Below are 14,837 nucleotides of genomic sequence, written 5' to 3' on the forward strand. Positions count from 1 at the left end.
TTCCTTCCCGACCCCACATGTGGTGATCAGTTAGACTCTGAGCATGTGAGCAAGAACCAGCCAGCCAAGCACCCAAGAGAGAATCCACAGTCCCACCTCGGAGCCCTGGCCCACCCCACCCAATGTCTCATCTCCAGCAATGAGCTGGTGCTTCAGAGGCAGATTAAAATACACACACATGCATACACACACAGGGGGAGAGGGGGAGTCCCTTCCTGACCCCTGCAGATGGCCAACTGAAACCCTGAAGCATGAGCTTGTAGTATCTTAAGACATATACTGAAAGTGAGCCCCATGGCTGCTGAGTGTTGACTCCTACAATCATAAGCAACCCTGTCATACTATCACACTCATAAATTTGTCCAGTCTTCTCTTAATTAGTTTTAAGTTTTAAGTTGTTTGTCCCCACAAGTCCTATACAGAGTCTGTCCAAGAACCTCATCCCCTCTAATGATTAGAAATCGAGTTTCCAGCCTGAATTTGTTAATAGACTCATAGATTCATAGACTCTAGGACTGGAAGGGACCTTGAGAGGTCACAGAGTCCAGTCCCCTGCCCTCATGGCAGGACCAAATACTGTCTAGACCATCCCTGATAGACATTTATCTAACCTACTCTTAAATATCTCCAGAGATGGAGATTCCACAACCATGGCCAGTTTATATCCATTTGTTCCTGTGTCAACATTGTTCTTTAACTTAACTAGCTCTTCACCCTCTCTGGTATCAACCCCCCAATGTGTTTACAGAGAGCAATCATATACCCTCTCAGCTTTTCACAAGAAGCCAAGCTCTTGTAGTCTCCTCTCATAAAACAGGTCCTCCATTCCCCACATCATCCTAGTAGCTCTTCTCTGCACTTGTTTCAGTTTGAATTCACCTGCTTGGACATGGGGGACCCAGAACTGTGCAAGCTGCTCCAAAGGAGCCCTCCCGTAATGCCATCCCTGGTCCCTCTGCACTCTCCTCACCCTCGTCTGCCCAATCTCTATGCCCAGGCCATGGGGACCCTGAACCTGTGAAGAGCGATCTAGAAGAGACAAGGTACAGTGCTGTAAAGGCAAATGAATGCACTTCCACATGGGAAGGGGAGAGACCTATAGACAGAAGGCCTTCCACGCAGGCATCTCCAGAAATGATCTGGGCCATTTTTGTTACAGGCTGACCTAGGGGCTAGTGCTGAGTGAGACTTGGAAGAACTATGGTATGGACCTGCCCAGGAACTCAGCAGCTGGACCTGATTTTAAAGCCTCGCAGACACAGTGGGTTCCAAGATTCAGCTCCAATGTGAGCGGTGCTGCCTTTGCATTTCACTCAGGAGAGACTTTGGGCAACAACAGATAAGGGGCAGACAGAAAACAGGGTGAAAACTGAGCTGAGAGGAGGAGACAGAAAATTCTAATGAAAGAACAAGACATGAGACCCTCTCTCCAGGACAGCCACTTCCACTAGCCTATAGCAGCAGGGGGCTGTTCATCCCATCCCCCCCACACACCTAAACCCATCCCAGGCTGCCCTTTGGCTAAAACACTCATTGTGCCACCCTCTGGGTACCAAAAACCAAAGTCTGCTCTAAAAGGAAAGATCATAGACTGGCACTAACAACCTGAACACTGCAAATCCCTGTCATCTGAGCGCACCTCAAACATCGCCAGCACACCGAAAGCAGACAGATACACACATGCCCCTCTAACAATCCTTGCGCGGTCACTGTAAGGCAACATTCAGATGGAAAAAATCTACACCTTGGAACAGTACAAATATAAACATTGCTACAGAAAGACGCAAAATGACTTCACAGTCTTATATGCCACATGAATTAGAAACTGTCTTCCACTTGTACAGGCTGAGGGGCTTGTGTTCCCTTTCTGATTTATTGCTAGGGAGCTTTAAAAATGTCTAAAACCATTTACACACCCCATCATGGTGGGAATTTGCTGGGGGATAAGGGAGCTTGTAATTGCTATTCTAAAACTAACTGCATAAGCTTGGAGGAGTGTTTAAAAAACATTTTAAGGGTTTTACAAAGCTATAAAATGCCTTCCAACAAACCTAAAAATGATATATCTAAAAAGACCAGTCTTGCTTCCAACAGATAGCAGCCATGCAGCAATACACTGCTGATCAGATAATGCAAGGTTCTTATAGATAATGCTGTTGAAATGAAACATATTTTTGACGGGATTAAGGGAATTATTTTGAAGAGTTTTGATTTGCTGCTTGATTCCCGGTGCTATTTCGTCAAGAAGCACAATTATAACAATGAGAATTACTTCCACGATCAGGTGCCTGCAAAGAGCTACAAACTTCATTTCAGGAACATGCTCTCCACAGAGTCTCACGCCCAAAGTCCCCTCCGGACCACACAGACCTTGCTTTTGCTTATTTTATTGTTGTATGTTACTCTGTTTACATCAGAAATCTGGAATCATGAAACTGGGGTACAAGAAAATGTTTTTTATGCTACAGAATTATACTGCACCCTGGAAACCTGGTCAAATTCCCATTCCCATTCTGTCTGGCCACAGTTAACGCTGCAAGTTGGAGATGGTGTTCTCTACTGGCCATCCTGAACTGTTGTGCTGTGTTGCTGTGCACTTCCAAGGCTGGATCCTCCAAGCACTAGCGCTTAATGAACTGGAGCTGGAGATGTAATTCCCAGTTCGGATAAACATCCCTGTGGTAGCTCTGATCAAGCCAATGCACTTAAAAATAGCAGCACAGCTTAGGCTGGTTGGGCGATGCGACAAGCTAGCCCGCAAGTGCACAGGTAGGGTTTCAGACAGCAATGTACTTGGGGCAGCCTTGGTTGCATTGCGAGGGTCAGAGCTCCATCTCCAGTGTAGACAATCCCCTCAGACCCACATTAGATAGGAAGCGTTTGCGGGGGCAGATTTTTAAACAGAAGTGTATAGAAGCGATGCCTGTGTTTGTCTGTAGCTCCCAACCATCCATAATTTGAAGCCGCTTGGGAGTGTTCTGGAGGTAAGGACTCCAGATTCAACCCTAGAGTTTGATCATTCAGGCAGTAAAGTCCATAAAGCCTTTGGAATCCATCTTAAAGATACTGCTATATACACAGACGTTCCTTCTCACTAGGTCTAATGACACTCTTGTGTCCTTCCCCTCAGGTCTGGGCCTCACAGGTTGAGAATTCTGGTCCCTAAGGGGGCGGGGAGACGCAGTGCTAGCTCATTCTTCCCTTTGCCACCGTTTTTAATTGCTTGTGGCTAGGGCTGTCGATTAATCGCAGTTAACTCACGTGCTAACTCAAAAAAATGAATTGGTTTTAATTGCACAGTTAAACAATAGAATACCAACTGAAATTATTAAATATTTTGAATGTTTTTCTACATTTTCAAATATATTGACTTCAATTACAAAACAGAATACACAGTGTACAATGCTACTTTATATTATTATTTTTATTAAAAATATTTGCACTGTAAAAATGATAAAAGAAATAGCATTTTTCAATTCACCTCATACAGGTATCATAATGCAATCTCTTTATTGTAAAAGTGCAACTTACAAATGTAGATTTTTTTGTTACAGAACTGCATTCAAGTACAAAACAATGTAAAACTTTAGCACCTCAGTCCTACTTCTTGTTCAGCCAATTGCTAAGACAAACAAGTTAATTTACATTTACGGGAGATAACGCTACTGGCTTCTTATTTACAATGTCACCTGAAATTAAAAACAGGCATTCACATGGCACTTTTGTAGCCGGCATTACAAGGTATTTACATGCCAGATATGATGCTCGTTTAAAAAAAAATGATTAAATTTGTGACTGAACTCCTTGGGGGAGAATAATATGACTCCTTCTCTGTTTTACCTGCATTCTGCCAAGTATTTCATATTATAGCAGTCTCTGATGATGACATAGCACATGTTCGTTTTAGGAACATTTTCACTGCAGATCTGACAAAACGCAAAGAAGGTACCAATGTGAGATTTCTAAAGATAGCTAAAGCACTCAACTCAACATTTAAGAATATGAAGTGCCTTCCAAAATCTGAGAGGGATGAGATGTGGAGCATGCTTTCAGAAGTCTTAAAAGAGCAACACTCTTGATGCAGAAACTACAGAACCCAAACCACCAGAAAAGAAAATCAACCTTCTGCTGGTGGCAGCTGACTCAGATGATGAAAGTGAACACATCGGTCTGCACTGCTTTGGATTGTTATCGAGCAGAACCCATCATCAGCTTGGACGCATGTCCTTTGGAATGGTGGTTGAAGCATGAAGGGACATATGAATCTTTAGTGCATCTGTCACATAAATATCTTGCAATGCTGGATACAACCGTGCCATGCAAAAGCCTGTTCTCACTTTCAGGTGACATTGTAAACAAGAAGCAGGCAGCATTATTTCCTGCAAATGTAAACAAACTTGTTTGTCTGAGTGACAGCTGAACAAGAAGTAGGACTGAGAGGACTTGTAGGTTCTAAAGTTTTCCATTATTTTATTTTTGAATGCACTTTTTTTGTACATAATTCTACATTTGTAAGTTCAACTTTTATGATAAAGAGATTGCACTACAGTATTTGTATGAAGTGAACTGAAAAATACTATTTTTTTTGTTTTTTACAGCACAAATACTCAAAAATAAATATAAAGTGAGCACTGTACACTTTGTATTCTGTGTTGTAATTGAAATCAATGTTTGAAAATGTAGAAAACATCCAAAAATATTCAAATAAATGGTATTTTGTTATTGTTTAACAGCGTAATTAATCACAATACATTTTTTTAATTGCTTGACAACCCTACATGTGGCGCTTGAATGAAATCCAAGGCGAGTGATAAAACCGGTCAGACTGGGTCAGACAAATGGTCCATCTAGCCCAGCATTCTTTCTTCCAACAGCAGCCAGCAACAGGTGCTTCAGAGGGAAGACACAGAACAGGCAGTCACTGAGTGATCCACCCTCTGTCACCCATTCCCAGTTTCTGGCAAACAGACTAGGGACACTCAGCGCATGGGGTTGCATCCCTACCCATCCTGGCTAAGAGCCACTGATGGACCTATTCTCCATGAACATATCTAATTCTTTTTTGAACCCGGTTATAGTTTTGGCCTTCACAACATCCTCTAGCAATGAGTTACAGAGGTTCACCGAGCATTGTGTGAAGAAGTACTTCCTTGTGTTTGTTTTAAACCTGCTGCCTATTAATTTCATTGGGTGACCCCTGGTTCTTGTGTTATGCGAAGGAGTAAATAATACTTCTTTATTCACTTTCTCCACTCCATTCATGATTTTATAGACATCTGCCATATCCCCCCCTTGGTCATCTCAGGAAAACCCAGCTTTTCCGATAGCAGGTAAAATTCAGGGAAGTTTAAACTCAAACAAATTTAAACCATTAATTCTAATGGTGTAGCAGCATCGCTTATGTTAATTTTGCCACGGCTACTCCAGGAAGCAATTATAGATCAGTTTCCTGACTTTGGATGGTGTGACTTTAATGGCCAAAATCCTGTTTTGAGACACACTCTTTACAAGTTTAGAGTGGTCATTAAATAACACATCATTTGTTTTAAGTAAAGCTGAGATTTTCAGATCTCAGTATTTCACAGGTGAAAAGCCAAAGCGATAGATTGAAAATTGGTAACTGAGCAATTAGATTTAATTATTTTATTGACAGTGCAAAGCAGCACCATTGCAGCAGTGGAAAGTAGGAGCACAGCCTGTGCTTGCAGAAAAATGTGGCTTTAATTATAAGTATTTTCATAGTTCTTGCAACACCTTATTACAGTTGAAAGCTACATATATAACATTACTGATGGCACCTTTCTAATCCACCGCAGTCGTATTTCACTACAGCTCCTCACAGACATGGTAATGCAAACCAGTGCATATGATCATGCATTTTCACCATGCCCTCTTCTCTGCTCTGGGCTGTGAAATGCCTGTAATTTAAAGAACATTCATTCACCCGTAGACTGCACATATTCTGGACATTTTAACCAGCCTTGGACAGTAAATTGCAACAAAATGCAGCTTTCACCAAAGAGGCTGTTACTTAACATGTGTAGGAATGAAGGACAGATTTCCTTTCAGCAGCACAGCTCTGGCATTTATACAAAGATCTAATAAGCCTGGTGACCATACGAAGAGCATCTCTTCTTTTAGTCACAGACATCCCAGTCAAAGAATACTTGTAGAAATTGTGCCAGAACCATAATCCATGACAAAGGGAAGAACATCGATACGGTTGTCGCAGGGCCAAATTCAGATCTGATGCAATTCCATGGGTGAAACATCACTGGCTTTAGAGCTGCACTTTTACAGAGTTTGGATTTGGTCCATCATCTTTAACATACTTAACTAGAATCCTCTTTTAGAAGTGGAGGGGGCACCAATGCAGATGCCTATAGTTATGTGAGGAGAGACACCCTGCATCAGACAACAGCAAAAAAAAATTTGTTTTTAAAGTCACAACAGTTGCTTGGAGACTGCCATGGGGTGGAGAGGGAGAGACTTTTGATGGTGACTCTTCCTGCACTTCCCAGAATTTCTGCCACCTGCAGACTTTCAAAGTCTTGATTTGTGTGAAGCAGCAGCATGAATGATGGCCAGTCAGTCATCAGAGTAGGGTAAGAACAACACTGTCTAGACTAGAGCAACTGGGCAACAGGGTGCTCAGACTACAAGGAACTAGAGTCACAGAAGTTTGAGGTGAAAGACACGTGTGCATCCATCCCATCCCACGGGGTCATGGACCTGTCTCTAATGCACCCTCCATTGTAGTTCTACAGATCCCAAGCAAGGAGATTTTTGCCATTTCCTCTAGGAGATGAAGCCCCAACCTGACCCACCTCACTGTCGGAAAGTACTTCTTGACATTCACATTCACAGTGTTGCCAGCACTCTTGGTGGTGCTTTTCTTAAAGCCCCAGACCCCAGAGCCAGGTGACCACACGAGAAGCCCTTGTGAGTGTACAGAAACAAGAGCTTGAAAACGTGACCCATAATGGCTCAGACATCAGAAAGTAAAGAAAACAAAAACCCAAGCTTTATTTTTTTTTTAAATCTCCTGATTTTTAAGCCAATCTCGTGATTTGGGGGGAGGGGGTTGACTCATGATTTTTGAACACTTGGGGTTGACAATACTGTGTTCAGCCTGACTTTTCCCTTCTTAATTTCATCTCATTACTCCTAATGTTAAGAAAGGACTCCAATCCATCAGCGTTAGTTCTGCATACCAAACATTAGGCTCCCTCCAATCAGAGGGAAAGAATTCTTAGAATAGAGCTTAAGTATCTTGTCAGTCAGAAAGGGCATTACGGAAGAGCAACTCTGACCAAAAGACACTATCACCCTGGAAAGCCTTTTAAAAAAAATAATTGCACAGTTCTTTCCAAGGGCTGTACATCTACATGCCTGCAAATATTTAACAAGTGCTAATTCAAACATTCACAAATGCTAGATCCTGACAAGATGGCTGACAAATGTTTAATTTAATTCACCAACTTTACTTTGTACAGTGTCAGCTCTGTCTGGGAGACATGGGAGCATGAAGAGTTCCAAAGCACAAACCAATGAAATCAGGGAAGGAGCCAAGAAAACATTCTGATACCATTTACATGGCTGTAAATCTAGAGTAACTCCATTGGAGTCACTGGCGTTTCTCCAGATTTATAGTACTGTAATGAGTTCAGCACGTGCCATTTTCTACCAGGCTGCCTGTCGTGCTGCAGGAAAGGTGAGGTTCTGACACGGCTGTTCAGAAGCAGACACGTGCATGCTCTGATCAACGGCAGCTGTTTCCTACCAGCATTAGAAAGGCTATTTTCTGCGGGGGATTGCCTTGAGAAACAGCTCAATGGAGCCCTCATCAAACTACCTGCTTTTCTGGTGCTGCCTCGTCTCCAAACGTTGGTGTGAAAATCTATCAGTTCCTTGCAATTACCACAAAGAAAAACTACAGTGCAACCCTTAGTGACAAAAAGTGGCTTTAAACATCATCTGAGCTGTGACAGGGACACATTAATTCTCCTCTGACTAGGGGAAAAGCGGTTTGCAGGGTTGTTGTAGCTGCGCTGGTCCCAGGATATTAGCGAGAGGAGGTGGATGAGGCAATATCTTTTATTAGACCAACTTCTGTTGGTGAAAGACAAGCTTTTGCTCTACCCAGAGCTCTTCTCCAGGGAAAAAACTGTCAGTTATTCTCAGGGTCCACAATTACTTTCTCGCCTTCTTACTGTTATTTTGAGTTGGAGTCTTAACAGTCTGACTAATGATGCCATGAAATAATTTTTTTCTAATTAGAGGGCATTTGTTCTTAACAGGATTCCAATTCCAATTCTCATTAGGGGGAAATCTGCTCTGTGTATACTAATCACATATTTAGTCTCTTCTACAGCTCCGTAAAAGCTCTCCAGGATCAGTCTAATGATCATTACGACCCTCAGTTTGGTGGAGGGTGGTTGCAAAATTACTTGAGAATTGAATTATTCAATCACACATGTGAAATTAGCTTGAACCTAGAGAGCCTAGCCCCAAACAATTAAAGATGCTCCTGACTTATGCTCACGTAAACCTACTGGGGGGTAGTATGAAGGCCAGAAAGGCCTCTGTGCTGGTTGCTTAGATCCCAACACCATACAAGATCTTTTCAGATAATGGGCCATATCACCTCTCTGACTTCTCTCTCTGAGAGAAATAGAAAACCCATTTCAGTAGCTCAAAAACTGTTGGACGCCAAGGACGCGAGCCTAAGCAGTAGCTCCTTCACCCCCCTCTTGTTCCACTGTTCCTTGCCCAGTCCTGCAGATGCACTTTTGCTAATGTAAATCTTTCTGCAATCCACATGGGACCACGGAGGTTTGGGTGGGGAAGCCACTGGCAGCAGGATACCCATGGCAGGGGTTTAAGAAACAGTGCAGAGGAGCCAGCCCCATGAAAAACTCCAGGCCTCTGCAGATCTCTAAGATCTGTGCAATCTCTGTTGATCTTGAGATATCAGCCAAGCAAGATCATGGTACCCCAGTCACCCCAAAGGAACTCTGCACACATGTCCAGGGGAACTGCCGAGTGCTTCTAGACTTTGTTCTGCAGATGGACATGATCTGGCCCAATCAGCTAATTTGTCCCACTCAGCCTACGGCTCCAGAAGGTCATTCCTCTCTTCTATTTTCAAGCATGCACAAGTGTAACATGTGCTTTGACACTCCAGCTCTTGCCCTGCTAGCGTCACCAGTGGGCCATAAAGCATAAGCCACCAGCAGGGCAGAGAGCCAAGGACCAGCATAATCTGGAACATCTTCAATGGCCATTTAGGAATATGATTTATCACAGATCTAATAATCTTTGGTCTCCAGAACCTAAAAACAAAAACTCCCCCCTGGAGATTAATCTGGAGAATGCTGTTCAGTCTCACTATTTAGAAAGCTCACATAAGGGCCATTGTTACCTCAATTTACAAGCAATTCTTGCCAGTTTCATTTTGGCTGAAAAATAAATGGTGCCAAACCTGCAGCAGCACTATTAGCTTCCTAGGGATGTCCATCCAAAGCAGAGAGCCACATGTTAAACAAACCCTGCTGCTCTATGATAGCAGGCTGTGGCTGTCAAAAGTGTCAAGAAGGATCATCTCCTTAGTGACTACACAAATAGAAAGAATGAGGATCATCGAGGAGTCAGCATCCTACACTGTATATAATCCACATCCAGTTGCAATCACGGCCTTTCATGTCCTGGAGCAAAATAAGCAGACAGTATAGTTCAGTCTGAACAGTCATCCTGCGACCAGATGGTATGAGAGGATGTCAGGATCCCAGTCCCAAAGCCCTATTAGGACTGGACCTAATTTCAAATGCAGTTGGGTGAACCAGACCATTTTTCAAGTCCTAATTACTAGCAACATCAAAACACCACAGAGGATGGTCTCAGACCATTTATCAACATCCTGCTGTTCTTGATAAACACTTAAGTTCTCTTGAGTTTTATTTGTGAGGTGAACTTTAATCTTCCCTGGCTTTGGGCAAATGAGTTAGGGCTTCAAGACCAGCTTGAATTAGGCACTTTAAGAAGTTTCCAAGACTTGCAATAAAAACTACTTCCAATAAATATAGTTGTTCTGTTGAAGGGGTTGAGCCATTTTCTGCCTCTTGTTTATTACTTACTATGAGGCTCTCAGACCAGGTGCCACCTTATGTCAAGGTCAGTAGGCATCACTGAACACTGAAAAGTGCATAGCTGGAAACCAATCCAACTCACACGTCCGTTAGTATTGATAAAATATAAATTAGAGTTAAGTGAAGGCACTTCTAAAACGATGGGAGAGATTCTCCTGTTGGCATAGTTAATCCACCTCCACGAAAGGCAGTAGCTATGTTGATGGGAAAGGATCTCCAACCGACATAGTGCTGTCTACACTGGGGGTTAGGTGGGCATAATTATGTCGCTTAGAGGTGTGAATTTTTCACACCTGAGTGACATAGTTATCCCAATATAAGTCTGTAGTGTAGACTGGCTTCAGTCAATAAATCTTGAGCTAGTAGTATAGGATTGGCTACAAGAGTTGTCTTGGGTTTGAGATCTGACATGGGGTAAGTGACTGATCCTTTGGAACTGGGATTAACTTGGGTATTGTTGTGATTTTTGGTTTAAGGGACCATCTACCATCAAGACAGGCTTGCTCGGGTGGCAAGACAGACCGGAGTGCCCAGTGGGACTGTCTGACTCCAGGCTAAGGCTGTATCATGCTTTGAAAGTTCACACTAGTCACGTAGTTGCTGAAATCTAATTACAGAACATACAACCTTTTGGGATTTGTGCCCTACTTTGTGACAGTCTTCCCTGAGGTTGGCATCCACGTTCATGAGCCTCTCCAGACAGTTTGACACCCATATCTCACTCAAATGCACAAGGAAATGGGTTTGCTGATTTTCACTTTACCCTTGTGCATATGAAAAAAGAGAAAAAAAATAGTCTCTTTCAAGGAAGTGACTGGTGGCAGGAAAAATGGGGAAGGCAACTCAGCAGTCATTGAATTTTATGTATTTTAATTTCAGCTGAGTCTTTGTGGATAGAGTTAGGATCCCAATACACTCGTTCCAGGCTCCTAACTGGCTTATAGAACTTTTGTCGCCTCCCCATCAACTCTGACCAGGAAATGCTGTCACCACAGTAACGATGCACTCGTTTTATATTTTATTTATTTACTGTAAGTGGAAGTAGCTATTGGAGTCTGGCATTGTATAAAAGACAAGAAAAGACTCAGGAAAAAATTAGAGCCCCAGCTTATTTCTTTGTGCTCCTAGATGTTCTTACTCCCAAGAGCAACCTTTCATGGTATTTCTGTTCATCTGAACTTTTGCTCCTTCTATGAAAAAAGAAAGCAACTCCAAAGTTGTTAGATACTGCATTATCAATTCATCTGTCTAGGCAGGAAATTGTCATCACATGGGCACAGCCTGCCAAACACCCTAAGGAGAATGGCTTTAACAGGCTCAGCCATAAAGGCTCAGGACAGAGTTTGGAGTCAAAAGGTGGTGAAATTATACACAAAAGTACGGCTTTATCTAACCTGTGCATTTCCCATTCTCTTACAAACCTGAAACATGGAAGTTGTTTAAACAAGACATCAGGAGGCTGGAGGCATTTCACGTGCATTGCCAGAAGCGATCATTGGGCATAAGATCGTTTGACTTTATCAGTCATAGGGATCGATTATTGAGAATTGGCCTAGCACTGGTCACTTCCAGCTAGCACTGTTGGTCAGATAGTCGACTTCAGCAATATAGCCTGGCACACTGAGTACTGAGGACCACACTTGGGGTCAGAAATGGACATTGTCTGCCCATGGACTGGCAGCAGCCATGTGGGCGTCTTGCAATTAACCACACTGCACCAGAACAACAATAATCCTACGGCTCTTTTAGATGCCTGCAATAAAGCCATGCAATGTGGTCATGGACTTTCGGCACTGCCGACCTTCCTGGTCTAAGTGTATTGTTGTTGTTGTTGTATATTTTTCTAGATATTACAGCACTGCAGGGATAAGTGTCAGTCTGGTTTTATGACCAGCTGGGGCAATGTAGAATTAGATCATTATCGGTACTGTGCATCCATGTAAAAATGAAACCCAATCTTTATTCAGCTGAAAAGCAGTCCCAACCGCACAGGCATTAGTTCACACCATTCTGAAACTTACCACATACACCCTGAACTCTGTCTACATGAAAATAATACATTAACTATTAGGAGCAGCAAACATCCAGAAGAGACCAATGGTAAATGCAATCATGCAGGGAAAAAAAAATCATCAGAGACTCAGTCTGTACCTTATGAGACTGCTCCTTCTCCCACAAGGGTCCATGGCAATATTTCCACTGACTTTCCAGGTGCAGAGCCAGCCCTGAAGACGGTCCCTTTGGATAGGTGTTAGTGCTCCACTACCCAAAGTTCAAATAAAAGGCTGCTAGGCCCCTACTCTCTAAAATCTAAAATGCTGCTGTTATCTTTTCAGGACAAAAATCACCGTGTGTAACAACTCTTTAGAGTCCATTCCTGCCATCCTTACTCACATGGAGCAGCATTGTATCTTCAGCCCCAAGTACTCCGCTCGATTGCAATGGGCCTATAACAGAGGAAGGGTGTAATCAGGTCCTTCATAATTGTATCCAGCCTACTCTATTGTTCTGTAAAACTGTAACAACATTAGAAACTGGTGAGAGGGCACATGGAACACTGGGAACAGGAGAACCAGATGCCTTCAAGTTGGAATAGTGGTTTAGCACCTGACAACTTATATTGCAGTGCACAATTGCCACCAAGGGTTTAGGACAGAAGTAAGAACAAAGCTAACAACTAACTCAATCAAATTACCTGGTCATTACTGCCTGTTTTCCTGCAGATGCCTTCAGCTTAAGTTTTGCCATGGAGCAGAGTGCATTGAAATAAAGCAATCAAGTTGTAATCCCAATTATCAGCCATGGGTAAATCTAAGGGAGCCACACACAAAAGCTTGTATTTCCCATGGAATGGTAACTGGTGGGATATTACCACAATTTCACTTCATGTTTCATGACATTCCAAGAGGAAAAGAGAATTCCTCTGCCCCATCAGACAAAAAGAAACGGCTTCATTTCAGAGACTTATGAACTCCTATTTAAAGAAAGTTCCTCCAAATCTGCACAGGATGGAAAGGGCAAAATACAGCTCTCTTGCTGCCAGTCACCCCACCATTGCACCTAGAAACCACTGAGCAATCAGAAAGTTCATTGGAAAGGCAAGGAAAGCACAGGAGTGTGGAGGTGCCAATACACTTGGGTGTTTGGGGCTTGTAACTCACTCAGAGCTATTAATGGTGAGTGAACTTCTCCTAACACAAACTGAACCAAACAGACAGGGCCGGTGCTACCATTTAGGCTAACTAGGTGGTTGCCTAGGGCGCCAACATTTGGAGGCACCAAAAAGTGGCACCCTCCCACATTTTTTAAAGCCGTTTCAGCGGCCACTGCGCTGGAAGGGAGAGGGAGTATGAGCTGCCGCCAGCAACCCAGGGGTTCCCCTGGGTTAGTGCACCACCGGCAGCTTGGGGATTCCACCGTGCAGTCACTGCTTTGCTTCTCCCGCCTCCCAGGCTTGCTGTGCCAATCACATGAAATTCAATGTTAATAAATGCACACTGGAAAACATAATCCCAACTATACATATAAAATGACGGGGTCTAAATTGGCTGTTACCACTTAAGAAAGAGATCTGGGAGTCATTGCGGACAGTTCTACAAAAATATCCACTCAGTGAGCAGCAACAGTCAAAACAGTAAATAATGTAGGAAATCATTAAGAAAAGGACAAATAATAAGACAGAAAAATATCATATTGCCTCCATATAAATCCATAGTACGCCCACATCTTGAATACTGCATGCAGATGTGGTCGCCCCATATCAAAAAAGATACGTTGAAATTGGAAAGGGTTCAGAAAAGGGCAACAAAAAATGATTAGGGGATATGGGAGCAATTGATAAGACTAGAACTTTTTAGCTTGGAAAAAGAGATGACTAAGCCGGGATATGAGAGAGGTCTATAAAATCATGACTGGTGGGAGAAAGTAAATAAGGAATTGTTATTTACTCATTCTCATAACACAAGAACTAGGGGTCACTAAATGAAATTAATAGGCAGCACATTTAAAACAAACAAAACGAAGGGTTTTTTTCCACACAATGCAGTCTACCTTTGGAACTCCTTGCCAGAGGATGTTGTGAAGGCCAAGACCATAACAGGGTTCAAAAAAGAACTAGATAAGTTCATGGAGGACAGGTCCATCAACGGCTATTCGCCAGGATGGGCAGGGATGGTGTCCCTAGCCTCTGTTTGCCAGAAGCTGGGAATGGGTGACCAAGGATGGATCACTTGATGATTCCCTGTTCTGTTCATTCCCTCTGGGGCACCTGGCATTGGCCACTGTCGGAAGACAGGATACTGGGCTAGATGGACCTTAGTCTGACTCAGTATGGCCATTCTTATATACTGAATCACTAGCTGTCCCTCAATTTCCCATCCAAGTACAAATCAGACTCAACCCTGCTTAGTATTGCAGATCTGTGGAATGTGCTTGATAATAAAGGGCCATGTCATGCCTCTGCTTGCCCTAAGGGCTGCTAAACTCCTTCCAGATGATAGCCTTTCACAAAGGCCAATCTCACCCAGTAGAGCTGCACTCCAGAATTACACAGTCATTGTTCAGCCAAGAGCCAGCCCTACATTTGGGACTAAATTTAAGTGGCTTTTGTTAATTCACGGTACTTTTTTCTGCTCTCAGAACACACACTGGCCTCCAGAAATGATTTTCTTAACTGTGAGACTTCCTTAC

At 43.0% G+C, this 14,837-nt stretch overlaps 1 protein-coding gene across 6 annotated transcripts in view; it reads right to left on the reverse strand.

Moving 5' to 3' along the window:
- Positions 1-14,837, reverse strand: part of LOC115637298 (homeobox protein PKNOX2-like) — a 504,816-nt gene that overhangs the window by 479,329 nt on the left and 10,650 nt on the right. Inside the window, exon 1 of one of the 6 annotated variants that reach the window (XM_030538439.1) lies at positions 5,799-6,004. The exons of the other annotated variants lie outside the window; for them this stretch is intronic. The gene's annotated coding sequence lies outside the window, so the exon portion shown is untranslated. Of the gene's footprint in view, positions 1-5,798; positions 6,005-14,837 lie in introns of those variants that run through there. 6 annotated transcript variants of the gene reach the window in all.

The sequence above is a fragment of the Gopherus evgoodei genome, chromosome 19 (genome assembly GCF_007399415.2).
Source record: "Gopherus evgoodei ecotype Sinaloan lineage chromosome 19, rGopEvg1_v1.p, whole genome shotgun sequence".
Taxonomy (NCBI): domain Eukaryota; kingdom Metazoa; phylum Chordata; order Testudines; family Testudinidae; genus Gopherus; species Gopherus evgoodei.